General features: G+C 38.7%; 1 non-coding gene and 1 pseudogene across 1 annotated transcript; one reads left to right on the top strand and one right to left on the bottom strand.

Annotated features, from left to right (window-relative positions):
* The window catches only part of LOC124845073 (uncharacterized), a 31,057-nt pseudogene extending 17,075 nt beyond the window's left edge, over positions 1 to 13,982 (bottom strand).
* LOC148193815 (small nucleolar RNA R71) lies at positions 13,264 to 13,371 on the top strand. Its single transcript, XR_015782478.1, has one exon. It is a non-coding gene; the product is annotated as a small nucleolar RNA R71 (small nucleolar RNA).
* Positions 13,983 to 24,120: the final 10,138 nt, after the last annotated feature.

The raw sequence follows: 24,120 nt of genomic DNA, 5'->3' as shown, positions 1-24,120 counted from the left end.
CAAAAGAGTTAAAGACTGTTGCACAGGCTCAATCACAGTTGTGTGAATTATGTGGAGGTGACCATATCAATGGTCAATGCGCTTTTCCAGTAGAAGCATTAGAGGATGTAAACTTCATGGCCAATCAATACCGTCAGGGGAATTTTAATCAAGGGTGGAAACCACACCCAAGCATTGGTCACGGACAAACTGGGCAAGCTGGACAAACTGGGCAATTCAATAAGCAACAGCAACAACCATCCTTATGGCAACAGATTGCTATACTAAATAAAAGGTCAATAAGGATGGAAGAAACTCTTCATCAGTTCATACAGAAAACTGAGTCTACTCAAAAGAGCACTGAGGCTTCTATTAAGAATTGGGAGACTCAAATGGGTTAGATTACCAAGCAGTTGGAAGAGAGGCCAAACAAAAATTTTGGGGCTAATACTGAGGTTAACCCCAGGGACGAATGCAAAGTGGTGGAGAGTACAGATGATGAGAGAGTTGAGTTAGAAGAAGGAGAGCAAGAAAAAGAAGAGAGAGAAAAGAGAGAAAGAGAAAAAGAAAAAGAGAGAAAAGAGAAAGGAAAGAGAAGAGAGATAGAGAGTAATGATATTTTTCCTTTTCCAATAAATCAAGAGAAGCAATTTGATTTTACAGAATTATTCAGGATGGTGGACAATGATGTACCTTGGAATCAGATATTACAACAAATTGCAGTTTATACTAAACCTGAAGAAGAAGTCTCTACAAGAAAAAGACGTAGAGATGATAATACAAAAAAGTATAAAGCTGTTAAAAAGGAGCCATTCCCTCTAAAGGCAAAAGATCCAGGAGGTTTCTCCATTCCGTGCACAATAGGGAAGAAGAGAATAAACAAAGCCTTACTCGATTTAGGATCAAGTGTTAACTTGATACCTTATTCTTTACTGGAGCAGATCGGTGATGTTGATGTGAAGCCTGTAAAGGTTAACTTAGTAATGGCAGATGGATCTTCAAAGGAACCCTGTGGAATAGTAGAAGATATTATAGTTTGTGTGGGCAAACTCCAGTTCTTGGTAGACTTTGTGGTGATGGAGATGGAGACTGAAAAGATACCCATTATTCTTGGAAGACCGTTTATGAAAACGGCCAAAGCTATCATTGATGTGAACGAAGGTATAGTGGTGCTCCAAGACAGAGAAGAGAGAGTTGTTGTAGATGTTTTCAAGGAAGAGAGGCAGATGCAGGATGAAGAAGCTAGTCATAAAGCTACATTTCAAGATGTACTCATGACTAGCTCTCAAGATGAAAAACCCAAGGTTAAAGGTAAACATTGTTTATTGTTTCAGGTACCGAAAAAAGAAAAGATTGGAAGAGGAAGGAAAGTTCCTGATGACTAAATGAAAGAACAACTCCAACTGGGTACACCTGTGAGAGTCAAAAACAAGTTGTGGGTTGTGAAAGGCTATAAAGAAAAGGAGATGATAGAGATAGAGTCTCCATATTCTAGAAGAGTCAAAACAGTACACTGGAAGCAGTTGAGGAGTTGGTGGAATATGGACATCAACCAAAAAGAAGGAACTTGAACTTTATTGGGTCAAGCTAGTGACGTTAAAAGAGCGCTTGCTGGGAGGCAACCCAGTGATTTAAGAACTTTTAATTTTTGTTTTGGTGATGTAATTTTGAACTTTTGGGTATTTTTGTTTTAAGTTTGTTACAGGGTTTACATCTACTGATGGATGTTAGGCAGAAGAGTATCTACTTAAGGATACTATGTTTGTATACACCTATTGATGGGTGTTGGTAAGGAAGATTTGCATCTACTGAAGGGTGTTGGGGGATTTTGGGTCAGGCTCGTGACGTTAAACAAGCGCTACTTGGGAGGCAACCCAGTTGATTGATTTTATCTGTATTGTTTGTTTTGATTCTGCTTTAGTTGCATGATAGGTGATAACAGTTGAAAAACTGTTATTTTCATGCTTAAAATTGATACTAAAAGCAACCTTTATACTTAGAAACTAGCTTCAAATCATGCTTTTCTTCATATTTTCAGAAATAAGAGAGCTGGACAGGTTTATGCTTGATTTCAGTGTTTTTGTGCAGGTTTTAAGGTGAATTTGGTGAAAGAAGTGAAGAAGGAGAGATATGGAATCAGAAAAGACATCAAAAAGTGCAAAAGGAGACGTCGAAGTCACCGCTCAGCAGCAGTTTACCGCTGAGCGGCACTCAGGAGCTCACGGGAGGACCGCTGAGGGGCAAAATGGCCGCTGAGGGGAAGAAACGTGACACGCACTTACCGCTGAGCGGCACTTTAATGGGCTTGGACCTAATTTTCTGTAATTTACGAATAATATATAAGCTTTAGGGTTTCCTAGGGTTGGTATCTTTGGCAGGAACGAAGCAAACACTCTCTCTTCCACCCCTTTGAAGGAGGATCTTGGATGCTCAGGCTTCCTCTTCACCTTTTTAGGGTTTTATCTTTCATTGTAATTCATCTAGGTTCACCATGAATATGGTGAACTAAACTCTGTATGTTTGTTGGGGGAATCAACGTAATCTTTTGAAGCTCTCATATATGGAATCTGTTTTTACATCTTTTAATTAAGACTTATGCTTTCTTTCATCATTAGTTAGAGTTTTTCCTCTTTGCGTAATGCTTGCATTGTTTAACTCATTCGATGCATGATTATTGGTTTTGTCGATACGGGCGCATACGGGGAAGTCTAGATCCGGGGAATTTCTCCCAATATGATATTGGTTGTCGTTAAGCTCCTGCACTTATGAACTGATCATTAGGAATGCTAGGAATTGTATGAACTCGTGATTAGGGAGAAGCCTTCTTGAAAGGTACTTTAGAGAGTGGCATTAACAATGATGATTTGAATGTTGAATTCCTAAAATATATGAGAGTGGATAAGATGAAATTGACCCCCAACAACATATTCATACATAAATTTCATTGAAAGTGTTTATCTTTTGCTTTTTGCCATTGATCAAAACTTCATGCATACATATTTAATTTTCGTCTTTTGCATATAAAATCCAAATATTTCGTCTTTAAGTCTTAGCTAATCAAGAAACCACACAACTAAACTAGGCCGTGAGTCCTTTGGGAAGAACGATACTTGGTCTTACCAAGTTTATTACTTGAACGATTCGGTCACACTTGCCGATTGAAAAACAAGTTTGTGACATCATATTTTGGTGTTCATCAATTTGTCCATCAAGTTTTTGGCGCCGTTGCCGGGGACTTGTGGTTTAACTGGTTAATTTGTGTGATTATTGATTATCTTTGACTTTAATTTTGAATTTCTGTTTTTATTTTTTCGGTTTTTTATTTTATTTTATTTTATTTTCTGTTTTTATTTTCTGAATTTTATATTTTCTCTTATATCTTTTTGTGCTAACCAAATCTTTTCTAGGGTTTTGTGTTCTTGTGTATGCAAGAGGCAATTCGAACTAGGAGCAAGAAAACAACAGAACCTCTGCTTGAAGGATTAGAAGATAGTAGATGGAGGAGAAGAATCCAAACATCTAGAGAACTTTTTCCTCCTCCGGAAACTCTGTTGCAACCATCACCACAAGGTTCTGACAATAGCACAGAAAATATGGAGAACAACAATAATGTTAGAAGAACTCTTGCTGATTACACCAATATAGCTGGACCTCAACACTTTAACAGCATAGCTAGACCAAGAGTCAATGCAGCCAATATGGAGGTCAAACCAGCACTGATCCAACTGGTGAAAAGCAATCAATTTAATGGGTTATCTCATGAAAGCCCATATGAGCACCTTACTACATTCAATGAAATTTGCAACACAGTCAAAATTAATGGGGTGCCAGATGAAGCGATCAAACTTAGTTTGTTTCCTTTCTCATTGGGAGGCAATGCTAAGCTTTGGTTGAATTCTTTCCCAGAAGGAAGTTTCACAGAGTGGGAAGCAGTGGTAACAAAGTTTTTGAACAAGTACTTTCCACAATCAAAGGTGACAAAAGGCAAGCAAGAGATATCTTCATTTAAGCAGGGCATGGAAGAATCACTAGGGCATGCATGGGATAGATACAAAAGCCTGTTACGAAAAACTCCTATGCATGGTTTCAAAGAAGAAGAAGTAGTCCTAACTTTCCTTGGAGGTCTTGATTCACAAACTAAGATGATGCTTCATGCCTCAGCAGGAGGAAACATTAAATGGAAAACTCCAGAGGAAGCAACTGAAATTATTGAAAATATGGCTACTAGTGACAACGAATTCAACATTGAAAAAGGAGATCTTAGTCAGAAGGAGTTGTTACAATCAAATGAGGCTTTGCTTATTTAGAATAGAATTATCTCTCAACAGCTTGAAGAGGTAACTATGAAACTTTCTCAAATACCACAGGAAATACAACAGGTATCAATGGTTCAAGTGCAACAACAAAAATGGCAGATGCAATTTACTCCAGTTGAGAAAACAACAAAGCTTGAAGAGACTTTTCAAAGATTCTTGAAGACGAATGCGTCTTATTGTCATAATATGGATGTTGCATTTAAAAATATGGAGGTTTATGTTGAGAGAATAGTTGACGAGATGAAACATGAAAATCTCAGAAAGGATTGTAAAACTGTTGTGACCAGAAGTGGTAGAGTGTTAGAGGAGAGACAAAAAGAAAGAGAGGAGAAAGAAAATGAGAGTGAGAGTGAAAAAGAAACATGTGAGTGGAAAGAAAGAGTTGAGAGAGAGAAAAAGAAAAAAGAAGAAGAGGAGAGGAGAGAAAAAAAAGAGAGAGAAGAGAGAGAGGAGAAACAGAAAGAAAAAGAGTATGAAAAGCCACTTCCTTATCCAAAGAGTTATTCAAGAAAGGAGAAAGAAAAGCAGTTGGAAAGATTCATGGAACTGTTTAAGAAGTTGGAGATCACTATACCATTCTCTGAAGCATTGCAACAGATGCCAGCATATGCAAAGTTTTTGAAGGAACTCCTCACAAAGAAACACAAGTACATTGAGAAGGAAACTATCAATATACAGGGTAACTGCAGTGCAATCATACAGAAACTACCTCCTAAACTTAAAGATCCAGGAAGCTTCACTATTTCATGCACCATAGGAGATATGAAAGTAGGAAGAGCATTGATTGATTTGGGAGCTAGCATTAATCTAATGCCGCTATCCATGTGCAAAACAATTCAAGGGTTGGAAATTAAACCAACCAGAATAGCTCTTCAATTGGCGGACAGGTCTCTTAAATATCCATATGGAGTGGTTGAAGATGTTCTAGTGAAGGTTGACAAATTTGTATTCCCAGTGGATTTATTTGTGATGGAGATGGAAGGAAATAGTGATGTGGATGATGAAGAAGTCACTTTTGACGTATCCAAGGCTATGACATATCCAAATGATGACAAAGCATGTTTTCAATTTGATGAACTTGATGAAGTTTGTATGGTGCAAGAAAGGATGGTGCGAAATATCTCTCCATTGGAAAAAACTCTCATTGATGCATGTGAAGATTTAGATGAAGAAGAAGAGAAATTGATTGATGAATGTCTGATGGACTTGGAAACATTGAAAAAGAGTCCAGAGGAAGATCCAATATTCGAAATAATTGATAAGGAAGAAGCAGTCAAAGCACAGACACCAGAATTAAAAAGATTACTGTCACATCTGAAATATGTTTTTCTAGAAGAAGATGGAACAAAGCCAGTCATCATCAATAACTCTTTATCTCTACAAGAAGAAGAGCAATTGATAGAAATTCTGAAAGCCAACAAAGAAGCAATTGGGTGGTCAATATCAGATCTTAAAGGTATTAGCCCAACTTATTGCACGCATAAAATTTTTATGGAAGAAGATTATAAACCAAGTGCTCAACCACAGAGAAGATTAAATCCTGTTATGAAGGAAGTGGTCAGAAAAGAAGTGTTGAAACTGTTAGAAGCTGGTATCATTTATCCAATCTCTGACAGTGAATGGGTGAGTCCAGTATAGGTGGTTCCAAAGAAAGGTGGGATGACAGTAATTTATAATGATAAGAATGAACTTATTCCTACTCAGACAGTCACTGGTTGGCGTATGTGCATTGATTACAGGAAGCTGAATAAAGCTACTAGGAAAGATCATTTTCCTCTTCCTTTCATGGATAAGATGTTAGAAAGGTTATCAGGGCAGGCTTTCTATTGTTTTCTAGATGGATATTCTGGATACAATCAAATTGTGGTAGATCCAAAAGACCAGGAGAAGACGGCTTTTACTTGTCCTTTTGGTATCTTTGCATATAGAAAGATGCCTTTTGGATTATGTAATGCTCCAGCTACGTTTCAAAGGTATATGCAGGCAATTTTTGCAGATCTCTTAGAAAAATGTATTGAGGTATTCATGGATGATTTCTCAGTTTTTGGAAATTCTTTCCAAAGATGTTTGGCTAATTTGAACACTGTCCTCAAAAGATGTTCAGACAAATCTTGTTCTTAATTGGGAGAAATGTCATTTCATGGTAACTGAAGGAATTGTATTGGGGCATAAAATCTCTGCTAAAGGAATTGAGGTAGACAAAGCTAAAGTAGAAGTCATTGAGAAACTACCTCCACCAACAAATGTAAAGGGAATTAGAAGTTTTCTTGGTCATGCTGGGTTTTATAGAAGATTTATCAAAGATTTCTCAAAAATTGCTAAACCATTGAGTAATCTTTTGATGAAGGATGTTCCTTTTGTGATGAATGAAGACTGTCTGAAAGCTTTTGACATATTGAAGAAGAAGTTAGTGTCAACTCCAGTAATTGTAGCACTAGATTGGAATCAAAATTTTGAATTAATGTGTGATGCAAGTGATTATGCAATAGGAGTTGTCCTTGGCCAGCGGAAAGAACAAAAGTTTCATCCAATTTATTATGCTAGCAAGGTTCTGAACAATGCTCAATTGAATTATGCTACCATAGAGAAAGAATTTCTTGCCATTGTGTATGCTCTAGAGAAATTTAGACCTTATCTTATTGGGTCTAAGGTGATTGTCTATACAGATCATGCAGCTATCAAATATTTGTTGACAAAACCAGATTCTAAGCCACGTTTGATTAGATGGGTACTACTATTGCAAGAATTTGATGTAGAAATCCGTGACAAGAAAGGAAGTGAGAACTTAATTGCTGATCATTTGTCACGGTTAGTCAACAATGAGGTCACTAGCAAGGAGTCTGAAATCTGGGAATCTTTTTCAGATGAATCACTCATGTATATTCAGCAGAGGCCCTGGTTTGCTGATATGGCGAATTTCAAAGCTGCAAGAGTCATGCCGGAAGACTTAACTTGGCAACAAAGAAAGAAATTTCTGCATGATGCCAAGCAGTTTGTTTGGGATGATCCTTATTTGTTCAAAATTGGAGCAGATAATCTTCTAAGGAGATGTGTTACAAATGAAGAAGCAGAAGGAATTCTCTGGCATTGTCATGATTCACCTTATGGAGGACATTTTAATGGAGAAAGAACAGCAGCAAAAGTCCTTCAATCTGGGTTTTATTGGCCAACTTTATTTAAAGATGCCCATAATCATGCTAGAAATTGTGATAAATGTCAAAGAGCAGGGACAATCACTAAACGTCATGAGATGCCTTTACAGGGTATTTTAGAGGTTGAGATTTTTGATTGTTGGGGTATTGATTTTGTTGGACCTTTCCCTCCATCTTTCAACAATGAATATATTCTGGTAGCAATGGATTATGTGAGTAAATGGGTGGAAGCATTAGCTTGTCCTAAAAATGATGCTAGCACGGTAATTAAATTCCTGAAGAGGCAGATATTTTCACGCTTTGGCACTCCAAGAGTGTTGATGAGTGATGGAGGATCTCATTTTTGCAATTATCAGCTAGAGAAAGTACTTAAACACTATGGAGTAAAACATAAGGTAGCTGCACCTTATCATCCACAAACCAATGGACAAGCTGAGGTGTCTAACAGGGAAATAAAAAGGATCTTGGAAAAAACAGTGACTTCATCAAGAAAGGATTGGTCTCTCAAATTGGATGATGCTCTGTGGGCTTATAGGACAGCAATGAAGACGTCTATGGGATTGTCACCGTTTCAATTAGTCTATGGGAAAGCATGCCATTTGCCAGTAGAATTGGAGCATAAAGCATTATGGGCTTTAAAATTTTTGAATTTTGATCCTTATGAAACTCAATGCACACGCAGAAGGCAGATTTTGGAACTTGAAGAAATGCGATTACATGCATATGATTCATCAAAGGCGTACAAAGACAAAATTAAATTTTATCATGACAGGAAGTTGGTGAATAGAGTTTTCAATCCAGGACAACAGGTATTATTGTTTAATTCAAGATTGAAGATATTTCCTGGGAAGCTAAAGTCAAAATGGTCAGGACCATTTGTGATAAAAGAAGTGCATCCGCATGGAGCAATTGAAATATTTAATCCAGCTGCTGATGATCCAAAGAGAAGTTGGGTGGTGAATGGTCAACGTCTCAAACCCTATCTAGGGGGAGAGGTGCAACAATTTTCCACAATGATGTTGTTGGTTGATCCTTGAACACCAAAATATGATGTCAAAAACTTGTTTTTCAATCGGCAAGTCTGACCGAATCGTTCAAGTAATGAACTTGGTAAGACCAAGTATCGTTCTTCCCAAAGGACTCACGACCTAGTTTAGTTGTGTGGTTTATTGATTAGCTAAGAGTTAAAGACGAAATATTTGGATTTTATATGCAAAAGACGAAAATTAAATATGTATGCATGAAGTTTTGATCAATGGCGAAAAGCAAAAGATAAACACTTTCAATGAAATATATGTATGAATATGTTGTTGGGGGTCAATTTCATCTTATCCACTCTCATATATTTTAGGAATTCAACATTCAAAACATCATTGTTAATGCCACTCTCTAAAGTACCTTTCAAGAAGGCTTCTTCCTAATCACGAGTTCATACAATTCCTAGCATTCCTAATGATTAGTTCATAAGTGCAGGAGCTTAACGACAACCAATATTTGGCAGAGACGAAGCAAACACTCTCTTCTCCACCCCTTGAAGGAAGATCTTGGATGCTCAGGCTACCTCCTCCTCTTTCTAGGGTTCTATCTTTCATTCTTTCATTATTGTTCATCTAGGTTCACCATGAACATGGTGAACTAAACCTTTTATTGTTGTTGGGGAATCAATGTAGTCTTGTGAAACTCTCATATATGGAATTTGTTTTAACATCTTATTTTCAGACTTATGCTTTCTTTCATCATTAGTTAGGGTTTTTCCTGTTTGCTTAAAGCTTGCTTTGTTTAACTCATTCGTTGCCATGACTACTGATTTTGTCGATATGGGAACGTACGGGGAAATCTAGATCCGGGGAATTTCTCCCAATAGCATATTGGTTGCCTTTAAGCTCCTACACTTTAGAACTAATTACTAGGAATGCTAGGAATTGTATGAACTCGTAATTAAGGATAGGCCTTCTTGCAAGGTGATTTAGAGAGTGGCATTAGCAATTGATGAAAAGAATGATGATTTCCTAAAAGTATATGAGAGTGGATAAGATGAAATTGATAACCCCAACAACATACTCATCCATCTAATTCATTAAAGTGTTTGTATTCCTCTTTTCCATTGATCAACTACATGCATACATGTTTAATTATTGTCTTTTGCATTTAAACCCTACAATCAATTGTTAATAAGTCTTAAATAATCAACAAATCATATAGCTAACTAGGCCGTGAGTCCTTTGGGAAAACGATACTTGGTTTTACCTAGTTTTATTACTTGATACGATTCGGTCACACTTGCCGATTGTTAAACAAGTTTGTGGCGCCATTTTTCGGTGATCAATCTAGGCTTTGACTCAGCCTTTTTCGACAGAAACTTTAGAGCTGCATGGTCAGTATACACAATAATAGGTGATCCAAGCAAATATGACCTAAACTTATCAAGGGCAAAAACAATTGCCAACAACTCTTTTTCAGTGGTCGTATAATTTGCTTGGGCAGCATCCAAAGTGCGTGAAGCATAGTAGATCACTCTCGTCAGCTTGTCAATTTTCTGTGTCAAGACAACCCCCAATGCATAATTAGACGCATCACACATTAGCTCAAATGGGGCTGTCCAATCTGGTGCCTGAATGATAGGTGTGGTGGTCAAAGCTTCCTTCAGGCAATCAAACGCCTGGTTGCATCTGTCATCAAAAGCAAAGTCAATATCCTTCTGCAGCAGTCTGGACAAGGGGAGCGCCTTCTTGCTGAAATATTTGATGAAGCGCCTGTAGAAACCTGCATGTCCAAGAAAAGATCGCACCTCTCGCACGCAAGAGGGGTAAGGGAACTGCGAAATCACAGATATCTTAGCAGGGTCTACCTCTATTCCCTTTTCAGAAATGATATGCCCTAGAACCAAACCTTGTTCAACCATGAAGTGACATTTCTCAAAATTGAGAACAAGGTTTGTTTTTATGCATCTTTTCAAAACTTTTTCCAGACTGTCTAAACATGCATCAAAAGAGGATCCATACACCGTAAAATCATCCATAAACACCTCTATGCAACTCTCAAGAAAGTCGCTAAAAATACTAAGCATGCACCGTTGGAAGGTACCAGGGGCGTTGCATAGACCAAAGGGCATCCTCCTATAGGCAAAAGTGCCAAAGGGGCAGGTGAATGTGGTTTTCTCTTGATCCTCAGGCGCAATATTTATTTGAAAGTAACCAAAAAAACCATCAAGAAAACAATAATGAGATTTACCTGCCAGGCGCTCCAGCATCTGATCAATGAATGGCAGGGGGAAATGATCTTTCCTGGTTGCTTGGTTGAGCCTCCTATAGTCAATGCAGACTCTCCAGCTGTTCTGCACTCTAGCTGGGATAAGTTCATCCCTCTCATTCTTCACCACAGTGAGGCCAGTTTTCTTGGGCACAACATGGATGGGGCTCACCCATTGACTGTCTGAAATAGGGTAGATGATCCCAGCTTGCAAAAGCTTGGTCACCTCCTTCTTGATGACGTCCATGATCACGGGGTTTTGCCTTCTTTGTGGCTGTCTCACTGGCTTTGCCCCATCTTCAAAAAGAATTCTATGCATGCATGTGGATGGGCTAATACTAGGTATGTCAGCCAAACTCCAACCAATGGCCTTCTTGTGCTTTCTCAGCACACCAAGCAACTTCTCCTCTTGAACAGAATCAAGGGAGGTAGAAATGATCGCCGATTTCTTCTCATCATCCTCCAAGTACATGTACTTGAGGTTATCTGGAAGTTGTTTCAACTCTAGAGTAGGTGCCTGCAAGTCAGATTCATTTGTACTTCCTACAAAATGGTTAGTGCATTCTGACTCCAAGGAATTCACAGGTAAAGGCGGAACACCTATCTCATCAGGCTCCAAATCCATATCCATGACAATTACATTATCAACATCATCAATATAAAGAACATCATCAACATCATTCACAAATTCAGATTCAATGCATGTATGTAGAGAAGATAGAAAAGAATGCTCTTTCTCATGCAAGGAATCAAACTCATCAACAACATAATTATCAATAATGTCATCCAACAAGTCAATCTTAAAAACAGAATGGTCCTCAGCTGGGAACTTCATTGCATCGAGAATATTAAAGTGAACCATAATATCAGCAAATTCAATGGATAAAGTTCCAACATACACATCAATCTTGGTTCGGGCAGTTTTCAAAAAGGGTCTGCCTAAGATTATGGGAGCGGATCCATGAGAGAATCCCTCCTCCATTTCCAAAACATAAAAGTCGGCAGGAAAAATCAGCTCACCAACCCTAACCAAGACATCCTCTATGTAACCTGTTGGGTGGGTAACACTCATGTTTGCCAACTGAATGACCACACCCGTAGGTTGTAAAGGGCCAAGAGACAGAGATTTAAAAATTGAAAGAGGCATGACATTTATGGAAGCACCCAAATCAAGCATGGCATTTTCAAATTTACTATTTCAAATCATACAAGGAATGCAAAACGTACCTGGGTCCTTGCACTTTTCAGGAACGTGCGGGACCGACTTACCAATGAGTGCGGATACATTCCTGCCCATGTTGATTCTTTCATCTCCTTTCATTTTCCTCTTATGCGTGCATAGGTCCTTCAGGAATTTTGCATATCTAGGAATCTGCTTTATGGCATCAAGTAGAGGTATGTTCACCTCTACCTTCCTGAAGGTCTCCAATATTTCTTTGTCCACCTCTTCCATCTTTTTGCTAGGCATCGCCTTTGGAGGGAATGAAAGAGAAATCTGGTGGGGCAAGGTAGGAGATGCGCTGGTGGTGGTAGAAGAAGAAGAACCACCGGAAGTAGAAGGTCTACCTGCCTCAAATGTCTTGCTTGGACCAACCTGGTCCTCTTTTATGTGGGAAGTAGCAGGTTTAAGTTTAGGAGGTTCAGGTGCCGGAGATGGCATGGTGGTCACAACAATTTGCTTCCCAGATCTGAGGGTGATGGCACTAACATTCTTAGGATTCTGCACAGTCTGGGATGGCAATTTATCAGAATTCTGAGACTGTGCCTGATTCAGCTGTGTAGCCATCTGCCCCATCTGATTCGTCAAGCTCTGGATGGACGCTTTTGTCTCCTGCTGAAATTGCATGTTTTGAATAGTCATCTGCTTCACCAACTCCTCCAAGGTAAGCTCAGAAGAAGAAATGGAAGGTTGGGAAGATGGTTGGGTAGGGATCTCTTGTTGCTGCTGTTGATGTTGCCTCTGGTGTTGTTGCATAGGTGGAGGCGCATATCTTTTAGGTGCTCCAGCATTCTGGAAAGGTGGCGCCTGCTGCTGATGCTGTGGCACATTGTTCCATCTAAGATTGGGGTGATTCCTCCACCCTGGGTTGTACCTGTTGCTGGACAAGTCATGTTTTTGTTGTTGTGGCTGCCTGTTAGTGTAGATGTTCATAGCATAAGCCTGAGGCGCATCAGAAGCAGCAGGATGCTGCAAAGAAGGACATGTATCTGTATAGTGGTCACTGGAAGGACAAATAGCACATAGTCGTGCAACAGATGCAGATGGAGCTGCAGATCTCTGGTTGGTAGTCAATTGTGTCACCAACTTCGTAAGAGAGTCAATCTTGCCTTCCAACTTGCTTTCAACAGCTGATAAAGACTGGGCAACAACATCATGTACGCCCCTCACCACAATGGCATCATTCCTGGTGCTAAACTGCTGGGAGTTGGAGGTCATCTTCTCAATCAATTGCCTGGCCTCAGCAGGTGTGGTGTCCCCAAGAGCTCCACCACTGGCAGCATCAATCATACCCCGATCCATGTTGTTCAAACCCTCATAGAAATACTGGATAAGGAGTTGTTCAGGTATCTGATGGTGGGGACAACTAGCACAAAGTGTCTTGAATCTCTCCCAATACTCATACAAGCTCTCTCCACCAAGCTGCCTAATCCTAGTTATGTCTTTTCTGATAGCTGTGGTCCGGGATGCTGGGAAAAATTTCTCCAAGAACAGCCTCTTCAGATCATCCCAGCTAGTGACGAATCTAGGCGCCAAACCATACAACCAATCCTTAGCAACATTTTCCAATGAATGAGGAAATGCCTTCAAGAAGATGTGCGCTTCAGGAACATCATGCGGTTTCATAGTGGAACAGACAATGTGGAATTCCTTCAAATGCTTATGTGGACTCTCACCTGCACGACCATGAAACTTGGGCAACAAATGGATCAGTCCAGTCTTGAGAACAAATGGAACGTCCTCATCAGGATATTGGATGCACAAGCTTTCAATATCGAAATCAGGTGCAGCCATCTCCCTAAAAGTCCTCTCACGAGGTGGAGGTTGTGCCATATTTTTCTCAGTGTGAAAAACAACAGAATCAGAATCAGAATCAAGTGCAGATGCAATAGATGCAGTAGATGCAGTATGCACAAAGTACTCAGCAGTGGGATGCACAATATTTAATGGAACAGACTCAAAAACAGACTCTAAAGATAAATTTCTAGCATGCCTAGCTAACCTATGAAAAGTTCTATCAATCTCAGGATCAAAGGGTGGTATAGGCCCAGGATTTCCCCTAGTCATGCACTAAGTCACAACACCCTAAAATCATGAAACGATAGCACAAAAATTTGGAACACACAAAACAACCTAAGCAAACAAATCACACATACTCAAACATACAAGACAAAACACAACACACACTAACACAACAAAAGACCTAAGACCGAACTGTTGGTCCCTGGAAACGGCGCCATTTTGATGAGAGGGTCACACCTCACACAAAAATTGATTGCATAAAAGAATGCAGTACAGTGCTAGGTAGTAGGTCGTCTCTCAAGGACCAAATGTGGTTCAGTTTCAGGTCAACACGAAGTGGGGGAGGGGGGGGGGGGTTGGGAAAGTGTTTTTGACAGTAATTGAACTTAGATTAAAATGGAAATTAAACACAACTAAACATGATTGACGGTATTCCAGTGCATGAAAACATTAAACTGAACGTTGCGAGAGATACATATCCAAACACAATTCACCACCAAGGAGAAGAAAATCAATTCAACCTATAATGTAAACCATTCTTAGGCAAAAGAAATAAAAGAAAATAAATTTTTCTCTACCATTAACCGTAACTCATGTGCTTCATTCTCCAAGAAAACCAAGTCAGCCAAACTAATTTCCTCCCCTGCCGTGACAACACACATTACTTCTTAATTGAATTGCTTCTCCTATTAAATCACTTCTTCATTTCTCAAAGAAAATAAACCTGCAAGTATTAATTCCAAAAATGAAAGTGGGGTAGCCTTTCTCATCCAGCAGCACTTTCAAATCAACTTTCTCCTCTTCCCAAAATCATTTACTCCCTTGCCTTTATCCACGTCCCTGTGCACACTACCTACTCCCATCAAATCAGCTTCTCATTTCATAAATCAAAAACAAATCTCTTCTCTTCCAGCAGCGTTTCTTTCCAACATCCATCTCCGCTTCGTTCTCCAACGCTGCTTCGCTTCTCTTCCAACAACCCGTGTAGCACCTCTGGATGTGACTTCTCCGCGCACAACACCACTTCCAAAACAAGTGGCGGCTAGAGCTTAAATCCAAAGACTCCTTATGTGCTGTTGCTGGACTCCAAATAAAATCAACTTCTACTTTCTAAAAGCAAAAACTAAAGTCTCCATAAATTGAATCAACTCCTTCTCTCCAAAGATGTGACACCACTGCCCTTCTTTGAATCTCGTGCTTCGCCATTTCAGCACCCGCACCTCTCCACCACTTGGGCACTCCATCTACTGGACCTGGTAATGATGACCGAAACTTCCTCGGCTCAAGCGTTCTAACACGTGCCCATCATTCCAGCCCCTATACCGTGTGTTGTCCAAAAGAGTGTTGGATGTGGCAACAGCAGCTTGAAGACTCCCGTAACATGTGCTTCCTTCCAGCAAAGTGAATCAACACCTCACCGTTTCACGCGTTCCAGCACAGCGTGTAAGGCTTCCCAAATTAAATCATCATTTCTCCAAACTAAGAAAGTGAATATGCATTGTGTGTGGCAGAATAAAACAAAAGGGAACATTCAAAGCCAACAAAACCGTGACAGCGTTTTCTCCACTCCCTCTTTGCTTCCAACCGTGATGTGGTGTGTGCTTCCAGCTACCATTCTCCCAAGCAAGCCATCATATCATCTCAACTCATTCCAGCAAAATCAAAAAGTCCGTGTGCTTCCAAACGAAAAATGAAAAATAGGATATGTGCTCTTCATTCAAAACCGTGTTTCCAGCCCAAAGAAGCAATGAAAGACTTCAATCAAAGTGCATAGAAAATAAACAAAATGAAAAGGTAAGAGTGTTCTTCTTTCATTCTACAAATCGTAACAGCGTGAATACACTCCCCAGTTCTTACATTCCCAAAAACGTCCAAAGCAAAAGCCAAAAAAACAAAACCGAGAGACTGGAAGTGGCAAGTGGCGGCCCTAGCTTCCAAGGCCGTGAGTCTCTTATAATGAGGGTGGGGTCCACACAATAAAACCCTAGGTGCCAAGTCATCCACCCTCATTTTTTTATCTAGTTCATTTTGCCAAAAATTGGCTACATCTACTAAAGTTAATCCAAAAACATTCTACACTACTAAATTACAATTTAATTAATTCTAAATGTCTATGTGGAGAGTCTTGAATTTATTTGCATTCTTCCTGATGTTCCAAAATGTATCTCCAAAATTTTCCTGTAATAAAAAATGCACTTAATCAGCTCAGAAAACCCAAATTAGCACAATTACAAATTTCTGACCAAATTAAGCAAAATTCGGAAAATGGGGAAATAACATACAATTAAACACAATTCCCTGGTTTATTTAAGTGCAATAAACTAAATATAATTCAAGAAATAACGACTCATCAGTAACACATTTTCACAAACACCTTGCATGCACCAGATCTGCCATCAACTTCTCCCATTCCGCTGCTACTTTCTGGTTCGAGGAGCTGCTCATTCTTGAAGATTGGAGTTGCTTCTATCATTTGGCATCAAGAGTCAGCACGTCCGCGCCTTGCTTCAAGAGCTAACCCACTCTTCTTTTCATTTTCTTCACTTTCGTGTTGTACTGTTCCATTGCCAAATTGGATTTCCAGCCACTTCTCTCGAGTTCATTGCCTTGTGCCATTTTAGCAGACTCATTCTCTAGCTTCCTTCGCTCTTGGAAGGCTTCCTGAGTTAGATCCACTGCATACACACTTCCAACCCACACCAGACATTTTCACAAACACCTTGCATGCACCAGATCAGCCATCAACTTCTTCCATTCCGTTGCCACCTTCTGCTTCGAGGAGCGGTCCAGTCTTGAAGATTGGAGTTGCCAATGTATTTGATTTTTTTTCCACTTCTGTTTCGTCTAAATTCGTGTTTGAGTGGATATTTGTTTTCGTTCACTATTCCTTAGGTGTTTCTTCATCATTTTAATCGATGCATATCACTTGTTTTGAGTCAATTCAACCTACATTTCATTTTCCAGTATTGTCACAGTCATGTGCAAATGCTTTTTGCAGTTTTACTTTTGTCACAGTCGTTGATTCTGTTCTAGCTTCGATTTTTTTGTCTTTGATGGAGTTCCAGTGCATGTGTAGCCATAAATGAATCATATAAGGCAGTGACACAATGTCTAGCCTTGATTATATATGCTAAATCAGTGAACACATGTTTCTGTTTTCACAAATCTGCATCAAAATTGTTTTCTGGTTTCCTATTGTGCAATCTTTTTCTGTCCAGATTTATTGATATTAATGCTTTAGACAGGTTTATTTGATGAATTTATACATGTTTCAAGTGCTAGAAATCCGAATTCACCACTGAATTCCAAAAAGAGTAGTTGAGTTGCTGAAAATTCTGGTTTTCTGCAACTATTACTTTTTTTATCAAAGTGTTGCACCGTGCTTGTTGTCCTAGCTTGGTTTTAGGCTTTCAAAATCTCCTAGCTATAATTCTGAGGCTAGATCTAGTGTTTAGGACCTTTCTTAAACATTTGTCGACCCATTCAGCATAGTTTCCATTAAATTTTTCAATTCTGATGCAGTTTGCTTCACTTTTCTGCACTTTTTAAGCAACTACTATTGTGATTTTGAGATTCTGAGTGCTCTTGTGCTATTTGAACGTTTGTGCAAGTATAATTGACCATTTCAAACTTGTTGTTACTGTTCAAATGGTCATTTTACAGCTATTGTGCAAAATCACAATTGAAACCAGCACATTTTGTTGAATTTTAGAAGTGAACCAGTGAAATTCTGATATGGCCTTTGCCTTTGCTGTTTAAGTGTTTGCACACATTCCATATGATGATATAAACGTGTTTGAAGTGTCATTTGAACATCTGAAAAACTGCCATTCATTTTAACCACTATAGTTTCCATTTTTGCCACATTTCTCATTCTGGTGTAGTTTTTAATGCATTTATTCTGCATAATTAACAATTGCCACTGTCAATTGTTGCATCCAGTTGCTTTTGTGTATTATGAACATTTGGACAAGTTTATTTTACCATTTAAAACTTGTGCACACTGTTCATTTGGTCATTTTCCAGCCAATGTGCCAAATCACCATTTAAACCATCAATTTTGCTTAAAATTGGAAGTGGATCATTCATTTTCGGATGCAGAATGTTTCATTGCTGTTTCAGTGTTCAAACATGTTCCACTTGATGATATAAAGTTGCTTGAAGGGTCACTTAAACTGTTCAAACACGAATATTCATTTTCTCAGTTTGCAAGCACCACTTTAGGTGTCATTTTCTGGTGTAGATTGCCTTCACTACTGTTTGCATATTATCAAAATTTAGATTTTCAATTTGGATTAGCAAGAGCTGGGGATTATGTTTCCAAATACTTTTAAATGCTTATACAAGTATAAACCAAACATAAAAAAGCAAGTAAACCCCTACAATCTAGTTTTGGAAGTCAAAAACCAGAAAACTGCATCTATTTGTGGCATTTCATCAAACAGTTTTGTATTTCCATCAAATAGTTTCATTCCACACGGTTTTCTCACTGTTTTTTGAGTTTTTCTTGCTTGTGTGATATGTTCTAGACCCTCTCTTAGGTTCCTTTTGCGTGCCACTTTTTCTTCCAGCCCAAAAATCAATAGAATTCAAAATTTGGTGCAGTGCAAGTTTTTTGTGCTAATTGTTTGTTGTTGGTGTATGGTTGTGTGACGTATTGGTGCAACTTCTCTACTTCAGATTCCTTGCTCCAAGGGGGTAGCATCTTAGGAAGTGGAGGAGGTGTTAAAAGGGATACAAGCTTGCCACTCAAAGTACAGAGTTTATTGTTGGTCCAGCAACATTTTTACAGCAAACACAACACACTTGCTCACCTTTTTGGACCTGCACAATCCAGAAACAGCAGCCTCCATTTTGATTTGTTCTTTTCTAAACACATTTTCATGTATTGTTGATTCATAGTATCACGAAACCTTTGTAATTTCATTAAATTTTGTCTCTCATTTCCAACTTAAAGTGACTTGGGAGAATGCTTTTCAAGCAATTCCAAGAGCACCATTTAACATTGTAATAGTCTAGTCTACGCATTTTAGTGTGAAAGTGTGTCAAGGGGCTCAAGTGTCACTTGCACTTTCACTTAGGGTCGTCTCTCATTCATTTCCATTTGCTTTACTTTACTTTGCTTGTTTGACTTTTATGTTTTAAGTCTCTGTGGTACTTAGGAGCGCGTTTCATTTAGATAAACCTTCGTTTGGTTTTTAGGAGCATCTCATTTTTGCATGAAAAAGCTTTTGAAAGATTTCTACCTAGAAACTAGGGTAAAACACGACCAGAGAAACTCTGGCTAAGGACAAGGTTCTTGAGCCTGTCCTTTGTGACTTACCTCTCCTTCCTGGGACTAATTCGGTTTCTTTTACTGCTAGACTCTTTCTAGAAATCTTTCACCAAAAATCTAAACAAAGTCTTTGAAAAGTTTTTGACTCTATACTTGTGCAAGCCTTTCAAAACTCTTATGAAGACCTTTTCTCTACTTCACAAGTATGAGTCACTCTAGTGTTCAAGGTACCATTCATAATGATTAGGGAAATTTACAATTGAGAGAAGAACTTAGTAGAACTCAAGCTCAACTTAACAAGACTGAATCTGAGCTCAATCGAACTAGAGCTGAGTTCAATGAACTCCGACAGATGGTTACTAACCTCACTCTCAATCAGAGAGGTCAAAACCATGATGACCACTCCCATAGGCAAAACCATGATCACGGTGAACCTTCCCACCATAGTGATCAACATAGTATTCATCCTTATGATCACTATCAGCATCCACCTAGGAGACACCACAATCCTAGAGACCATCATGTGGAACCAAAGCTTGACCTTCCTCCCTTTTATGGTACAGACAATGTAGAGGAATATTTTGAATGGGAAATGAAGGTTGAACAGATTTTCGAGTGGTACCTGATGGACAAATTTATGATCACCAAAATATGATGTCACAAACTTGTTGAACAATCGGCAAGTATGACCGAATCGTTTCAAGTAATAAACTCGGTAAGACCAAGTATCGTTCTCCCAAAGGACTCACGGCCTAGTTTAGTTATGTGATTTGTTGATTAGCTAAGACTTAAGAACAAAATAATTGGATTTTACTATGCAAAAGACGAAAATAAACATGTATGCATGAGGTTGATCAATGGCTAAAACAAAAGACAAGCACTTTCAATGAAATATATGGATGAATATGTTGTTGGGGTTTATCAAATTCATCTTATCCATTCTCGTATATTTTAGGAATTCAACATTCAATTCATCATTGTTAATGCCACTCTCTAAATTACCTTTCAAGAAGGCTTCTCCCTAATTACGAGTTCATACGATTCCTAGCATTCCTAATAATTAGTTTATTTAGCACAGGAGCTTAACGACAACCAATATAATATTGGGAGTAATTCCCCGGATCTAGACTTCCCCGTACGTTCCCGTATCGACAAAATCAATAATCATGCATTGAATGAGTTAAACAAAGCAAGCATTAAGCAAAGAGGAAAAACCCTAACTAATGATGAAAGAAAGCATAAATCTTAGATTAAGATGCAAGCACAAATTCCATATATGAGAGCTTCAAAAGATTACATTGATTCCCCAACAAACATACAAGGTTTAGTTCACCATATTCATGGTGAACCTAGATGAACAATAATGAAAGAATGAAGGATAAAACCCTAGAAAGGTGAAGAGGTAGCCTGAGCATCCAAGATCCTCCTTCAAAGGGGTGGAAGAGAGAGTGTTTGCTTCGTCTTTGCCAAAGATACAAACCCTAGGAAACCCTAAAGCTTATATACTATTCGTAAATTACAGAAAATTAGGCCCAAGGCCAAAAATAGTGTTGTTCAGCGGTAAACTACCGCTCAGCGGTAAGTGCGTAAGTCGTTTCTTCCCCTCAGCAGCCATTTTGCCCCTCAGCGGTCCTCCCGTGAACTCCTGAGTGCCGCTCAGTGGTAAACTGCCGCTGAGCAGTACTTGCGGCTTCTCCTTTTGCACTTTTTGATGTCTTTTCTGATTCCATCTCTCTCCTTCTTCACTTCTTTCACTAAATTCACCTTAAAACCTGCACAAAAACACTGAAATCAAGCATAAACCTGTCCAGCTCTCTTATTTATGAAAATATGAAGAAAAGCTTGATTTCAAGCTAGTTTCTAAGTATAAAGGTTGCTTTTAGTATCAATTTTAAGCATGAAAATAACAGTTTTTCAACTGTTATCAGTACCACATAGATGATAGGAGGAGAGTGACCCTGACCACCTTGACCTTTCAAAGTGCAGCTCTCTATTGGTGGACCTCTATCATTAGAGATCAAAAGATGCATGGCGATTACACCATCCAATACTTGAATGAGTTAAAGGTAGCCTTGCATCGCAAACATGTTCCATCATACAATGCAATGGAGGTCATGGACAAGCTCCATCGACTTCAACAAAGAAACATGAGCGTCGATGAATATCGACAAAAGTTGGAATTACTCATGTTAAGAGCTGGAATCAAAGAAGAAGAGAGATTCACCATAGCTAGGTTCCAAAGCGGCCTTAACTATGAGATCAGAGATAAGGTAGAGCTTTCACCTTATTTAGATCTCAATGATTTTGTTCAGCTATGTGTGCGAGAGGAAGAGCAAATTAGACGACAAGCTTCAACTAGAAAGACTTCCCCTACCACCTCCATGCATAAGAAAGATCCTAAGAGGGAGGGTAGTCCAGCGAGGTATTTAGAATCTCGTGACAAAGTAAAAGAAAAAGAGAAAGAGAGAGTGAGAGGAAAAGAAAAAGAAAAAGAGCGAGACAGATATACCTCTCACAAAGAATCTTCAAAAGAAACAAGGGGTAGAGAGACCAAATGCTTTAAGTGTGGAGAGAGAGGACATTATTCTTCTTAGTGTCCTCACAAAAGGTCTACTTATCTCTTAGACCATCAAAGTGAAAATGAAGATTCTTCTAGTGATTCAGATACTTCTATATCTGAGGAAGAAGCGTTACCTTGTGAAGAGGAGTTATTATTGGTAAGACGCCTTCTTGGTAGTTAATCCAAAGAACATGAACAATCACAAAGGGAAAACCTATTCAGAACAAGATGCAAAATCTTTGAAAACACTTGTTCATTAATTGTGGATAGTGGTTCCTCTTGCAATTGTTGTAGTTCTAGAGTGGTGAACAAATTGGCCTTACCTACTATTCTTCATCCCAAGCCTTATAAGATTCAGTGGATAACAGAGGATGAAGAAATAGTAGTCAACACCCAGGTAATCATACCAATATCCATTGGCAATTACGAAGAAAACGTTTTATGTGATGTTGTTCCAATGGATGTTGGACATGTATTACTTGGTAGGCCATGGAAATATAATCATAACTCCACTCATGATGGCTATACCAACAAAATAACTTTCCTCCATAAAGGAAATAAAATCACATTGATTCCTCTTACACCTGAACAAGTGAAAGAGGATGAAATAAAAATAAAAATAATAATTGAAAAAGAAAGAAACGAAGAAAATAGGTTGGAATAGCAACCTTCTCAAGAAAAGAAGAAGGAGACAAATGTATGCACGTTCTTAACTTCTTCATCAACAGGTAAATACCTTGATTCGTCTTCCCAAAAGCATCACTTTGTGTCTTCATTTTATCATGGGGAATGTTCAAAACAAAGTGAACCCAAAAATATATTAAAGACCAAGACTTCTTCTCATAAAACTTTTGTCAAAAGGCCTTCATTTTATCTTCTTATCTTTGCATATATCTCTTTAATCATACTAATTTTTGCTATCTTTTGTAGATATATTTTTGATCCAGGAGGAAAACAAAAACCAAAGTTGTGGTTCTATCTTTCTTCCCAATTTGAGGACAAATTGTTTTTAAAGAGGGAGGGTATGATGACAACTCCTTTAAGGATTTCCCGTGCAAAGAAGTATCAACTTACATTAAAAGACTAAGAAAGGAAAGACTTTCAACAAAAGTACTTTCCTTATCTAAGTCTTAGATAGATATACTTTGCTAAATAACATTTGTATTGTTTTGTAGGTCACCAATAAAGGTGGGAACCCATGCATATACATCTTAGAAGGTTTTCCAAGTAAAGGAGAGAAAAGGAAGCAAGTAGGAATACATTTTCAGCCAAGCTTTCTCATCATCTATAAAAGACAGCTCCAATCCTTTGTAAACTTCAACTTGAATTGATATAGTGAAATGCTGTTGAATTGTGCCACTTAGGACACTCATCCTCTAGCTTCCTTCCCTCTTGGAAGGCTTCCTGAGTTAGAGACTTCACTTACACACTTCCAAACACCGTAACACATTTTCACAAACACCTTGCATGCACTAGATCTGCCATCAACTTCTCCCATTCTGCTGCCACTTTCTAGTTCGAGGAGCTGCTCAGTCTTGAAGATTGAAGCTTCTTCTATCATCTAGGTTTCCCCATATGTGTCCATATCACGAAAACCAATAATCATGCCATGAATGAGTTAAACATAACAAGCCTTTAACAAAGAAGAATAACCCTAACCATTAATGAAAGAAACATAAAAATATTGGAATCAATTCAAATACATGAGAGTTCACAAGGTTACATCATTCCCCGACAACAAATAGAATTTAGTTCCTCATTAACATGGAGAAACTAGATGAACAATGGAATCGAAGAGATAGAAAAACCCTAGAAATTGAAGAGGAGAGCTCCCACATCCCCAAATCTGCCTCCAAGGGGTGAAAAGTGTGTTTATGTGCTCAAGCCATCAAGAGATACCATCCCTAGGACGTCCAAGTCCTTAAATAAAACGGAAAAATAACAGAAAATGGGTCCAAGCCCACGTCGTTGGCGCTCAGCGCACTAAGTGGGGTGCCAAGGTGGTGTGCGGGAAAAAACTGACGCTCAGCCCAAGTGCCCAAGGTACAAAGTTGGCGCGCTCAGCGCCCACAATGGGGCGCCCAGGAGCCCTGCATGACCTCCTACGCTCCTTTTCCGATGCTTTAACTATCCCTCTTGAATTCCATCCCCTTTATACTTATGCTTTTCTTCCAAATCATACTAATAACTTACAAAATCAAGGGAAATTAGTGATAAAATAATCAAGTATACCCTCTACTCACTTATTCACAAAACTAAACTAAAAACATGAGTTCAAGCAAGGTTTTAAGTCCAAAAAGGGTTGATTTAATATCAAAATTGAATCATAGATAACGGTATTTTGAGCA

Source organism: Vigna umbellata, chromosome 9 (assembly GCF_029865625.1).
Source record: "Vigna umbellata cultivar VRB3 chromosome 9, Vumbellata_1.0, whole genome shotgun sequence".
NCBI classification, from domain to species: Eukaryota; Viridiplantae; Streptophyta; class Magnoliopsida; order Fabales; family Fabaceae; genus Vigna; species Vigna umbellata.
This window is presented reverse-complemented; position numbering and strand designations above follow the sequence as displayed.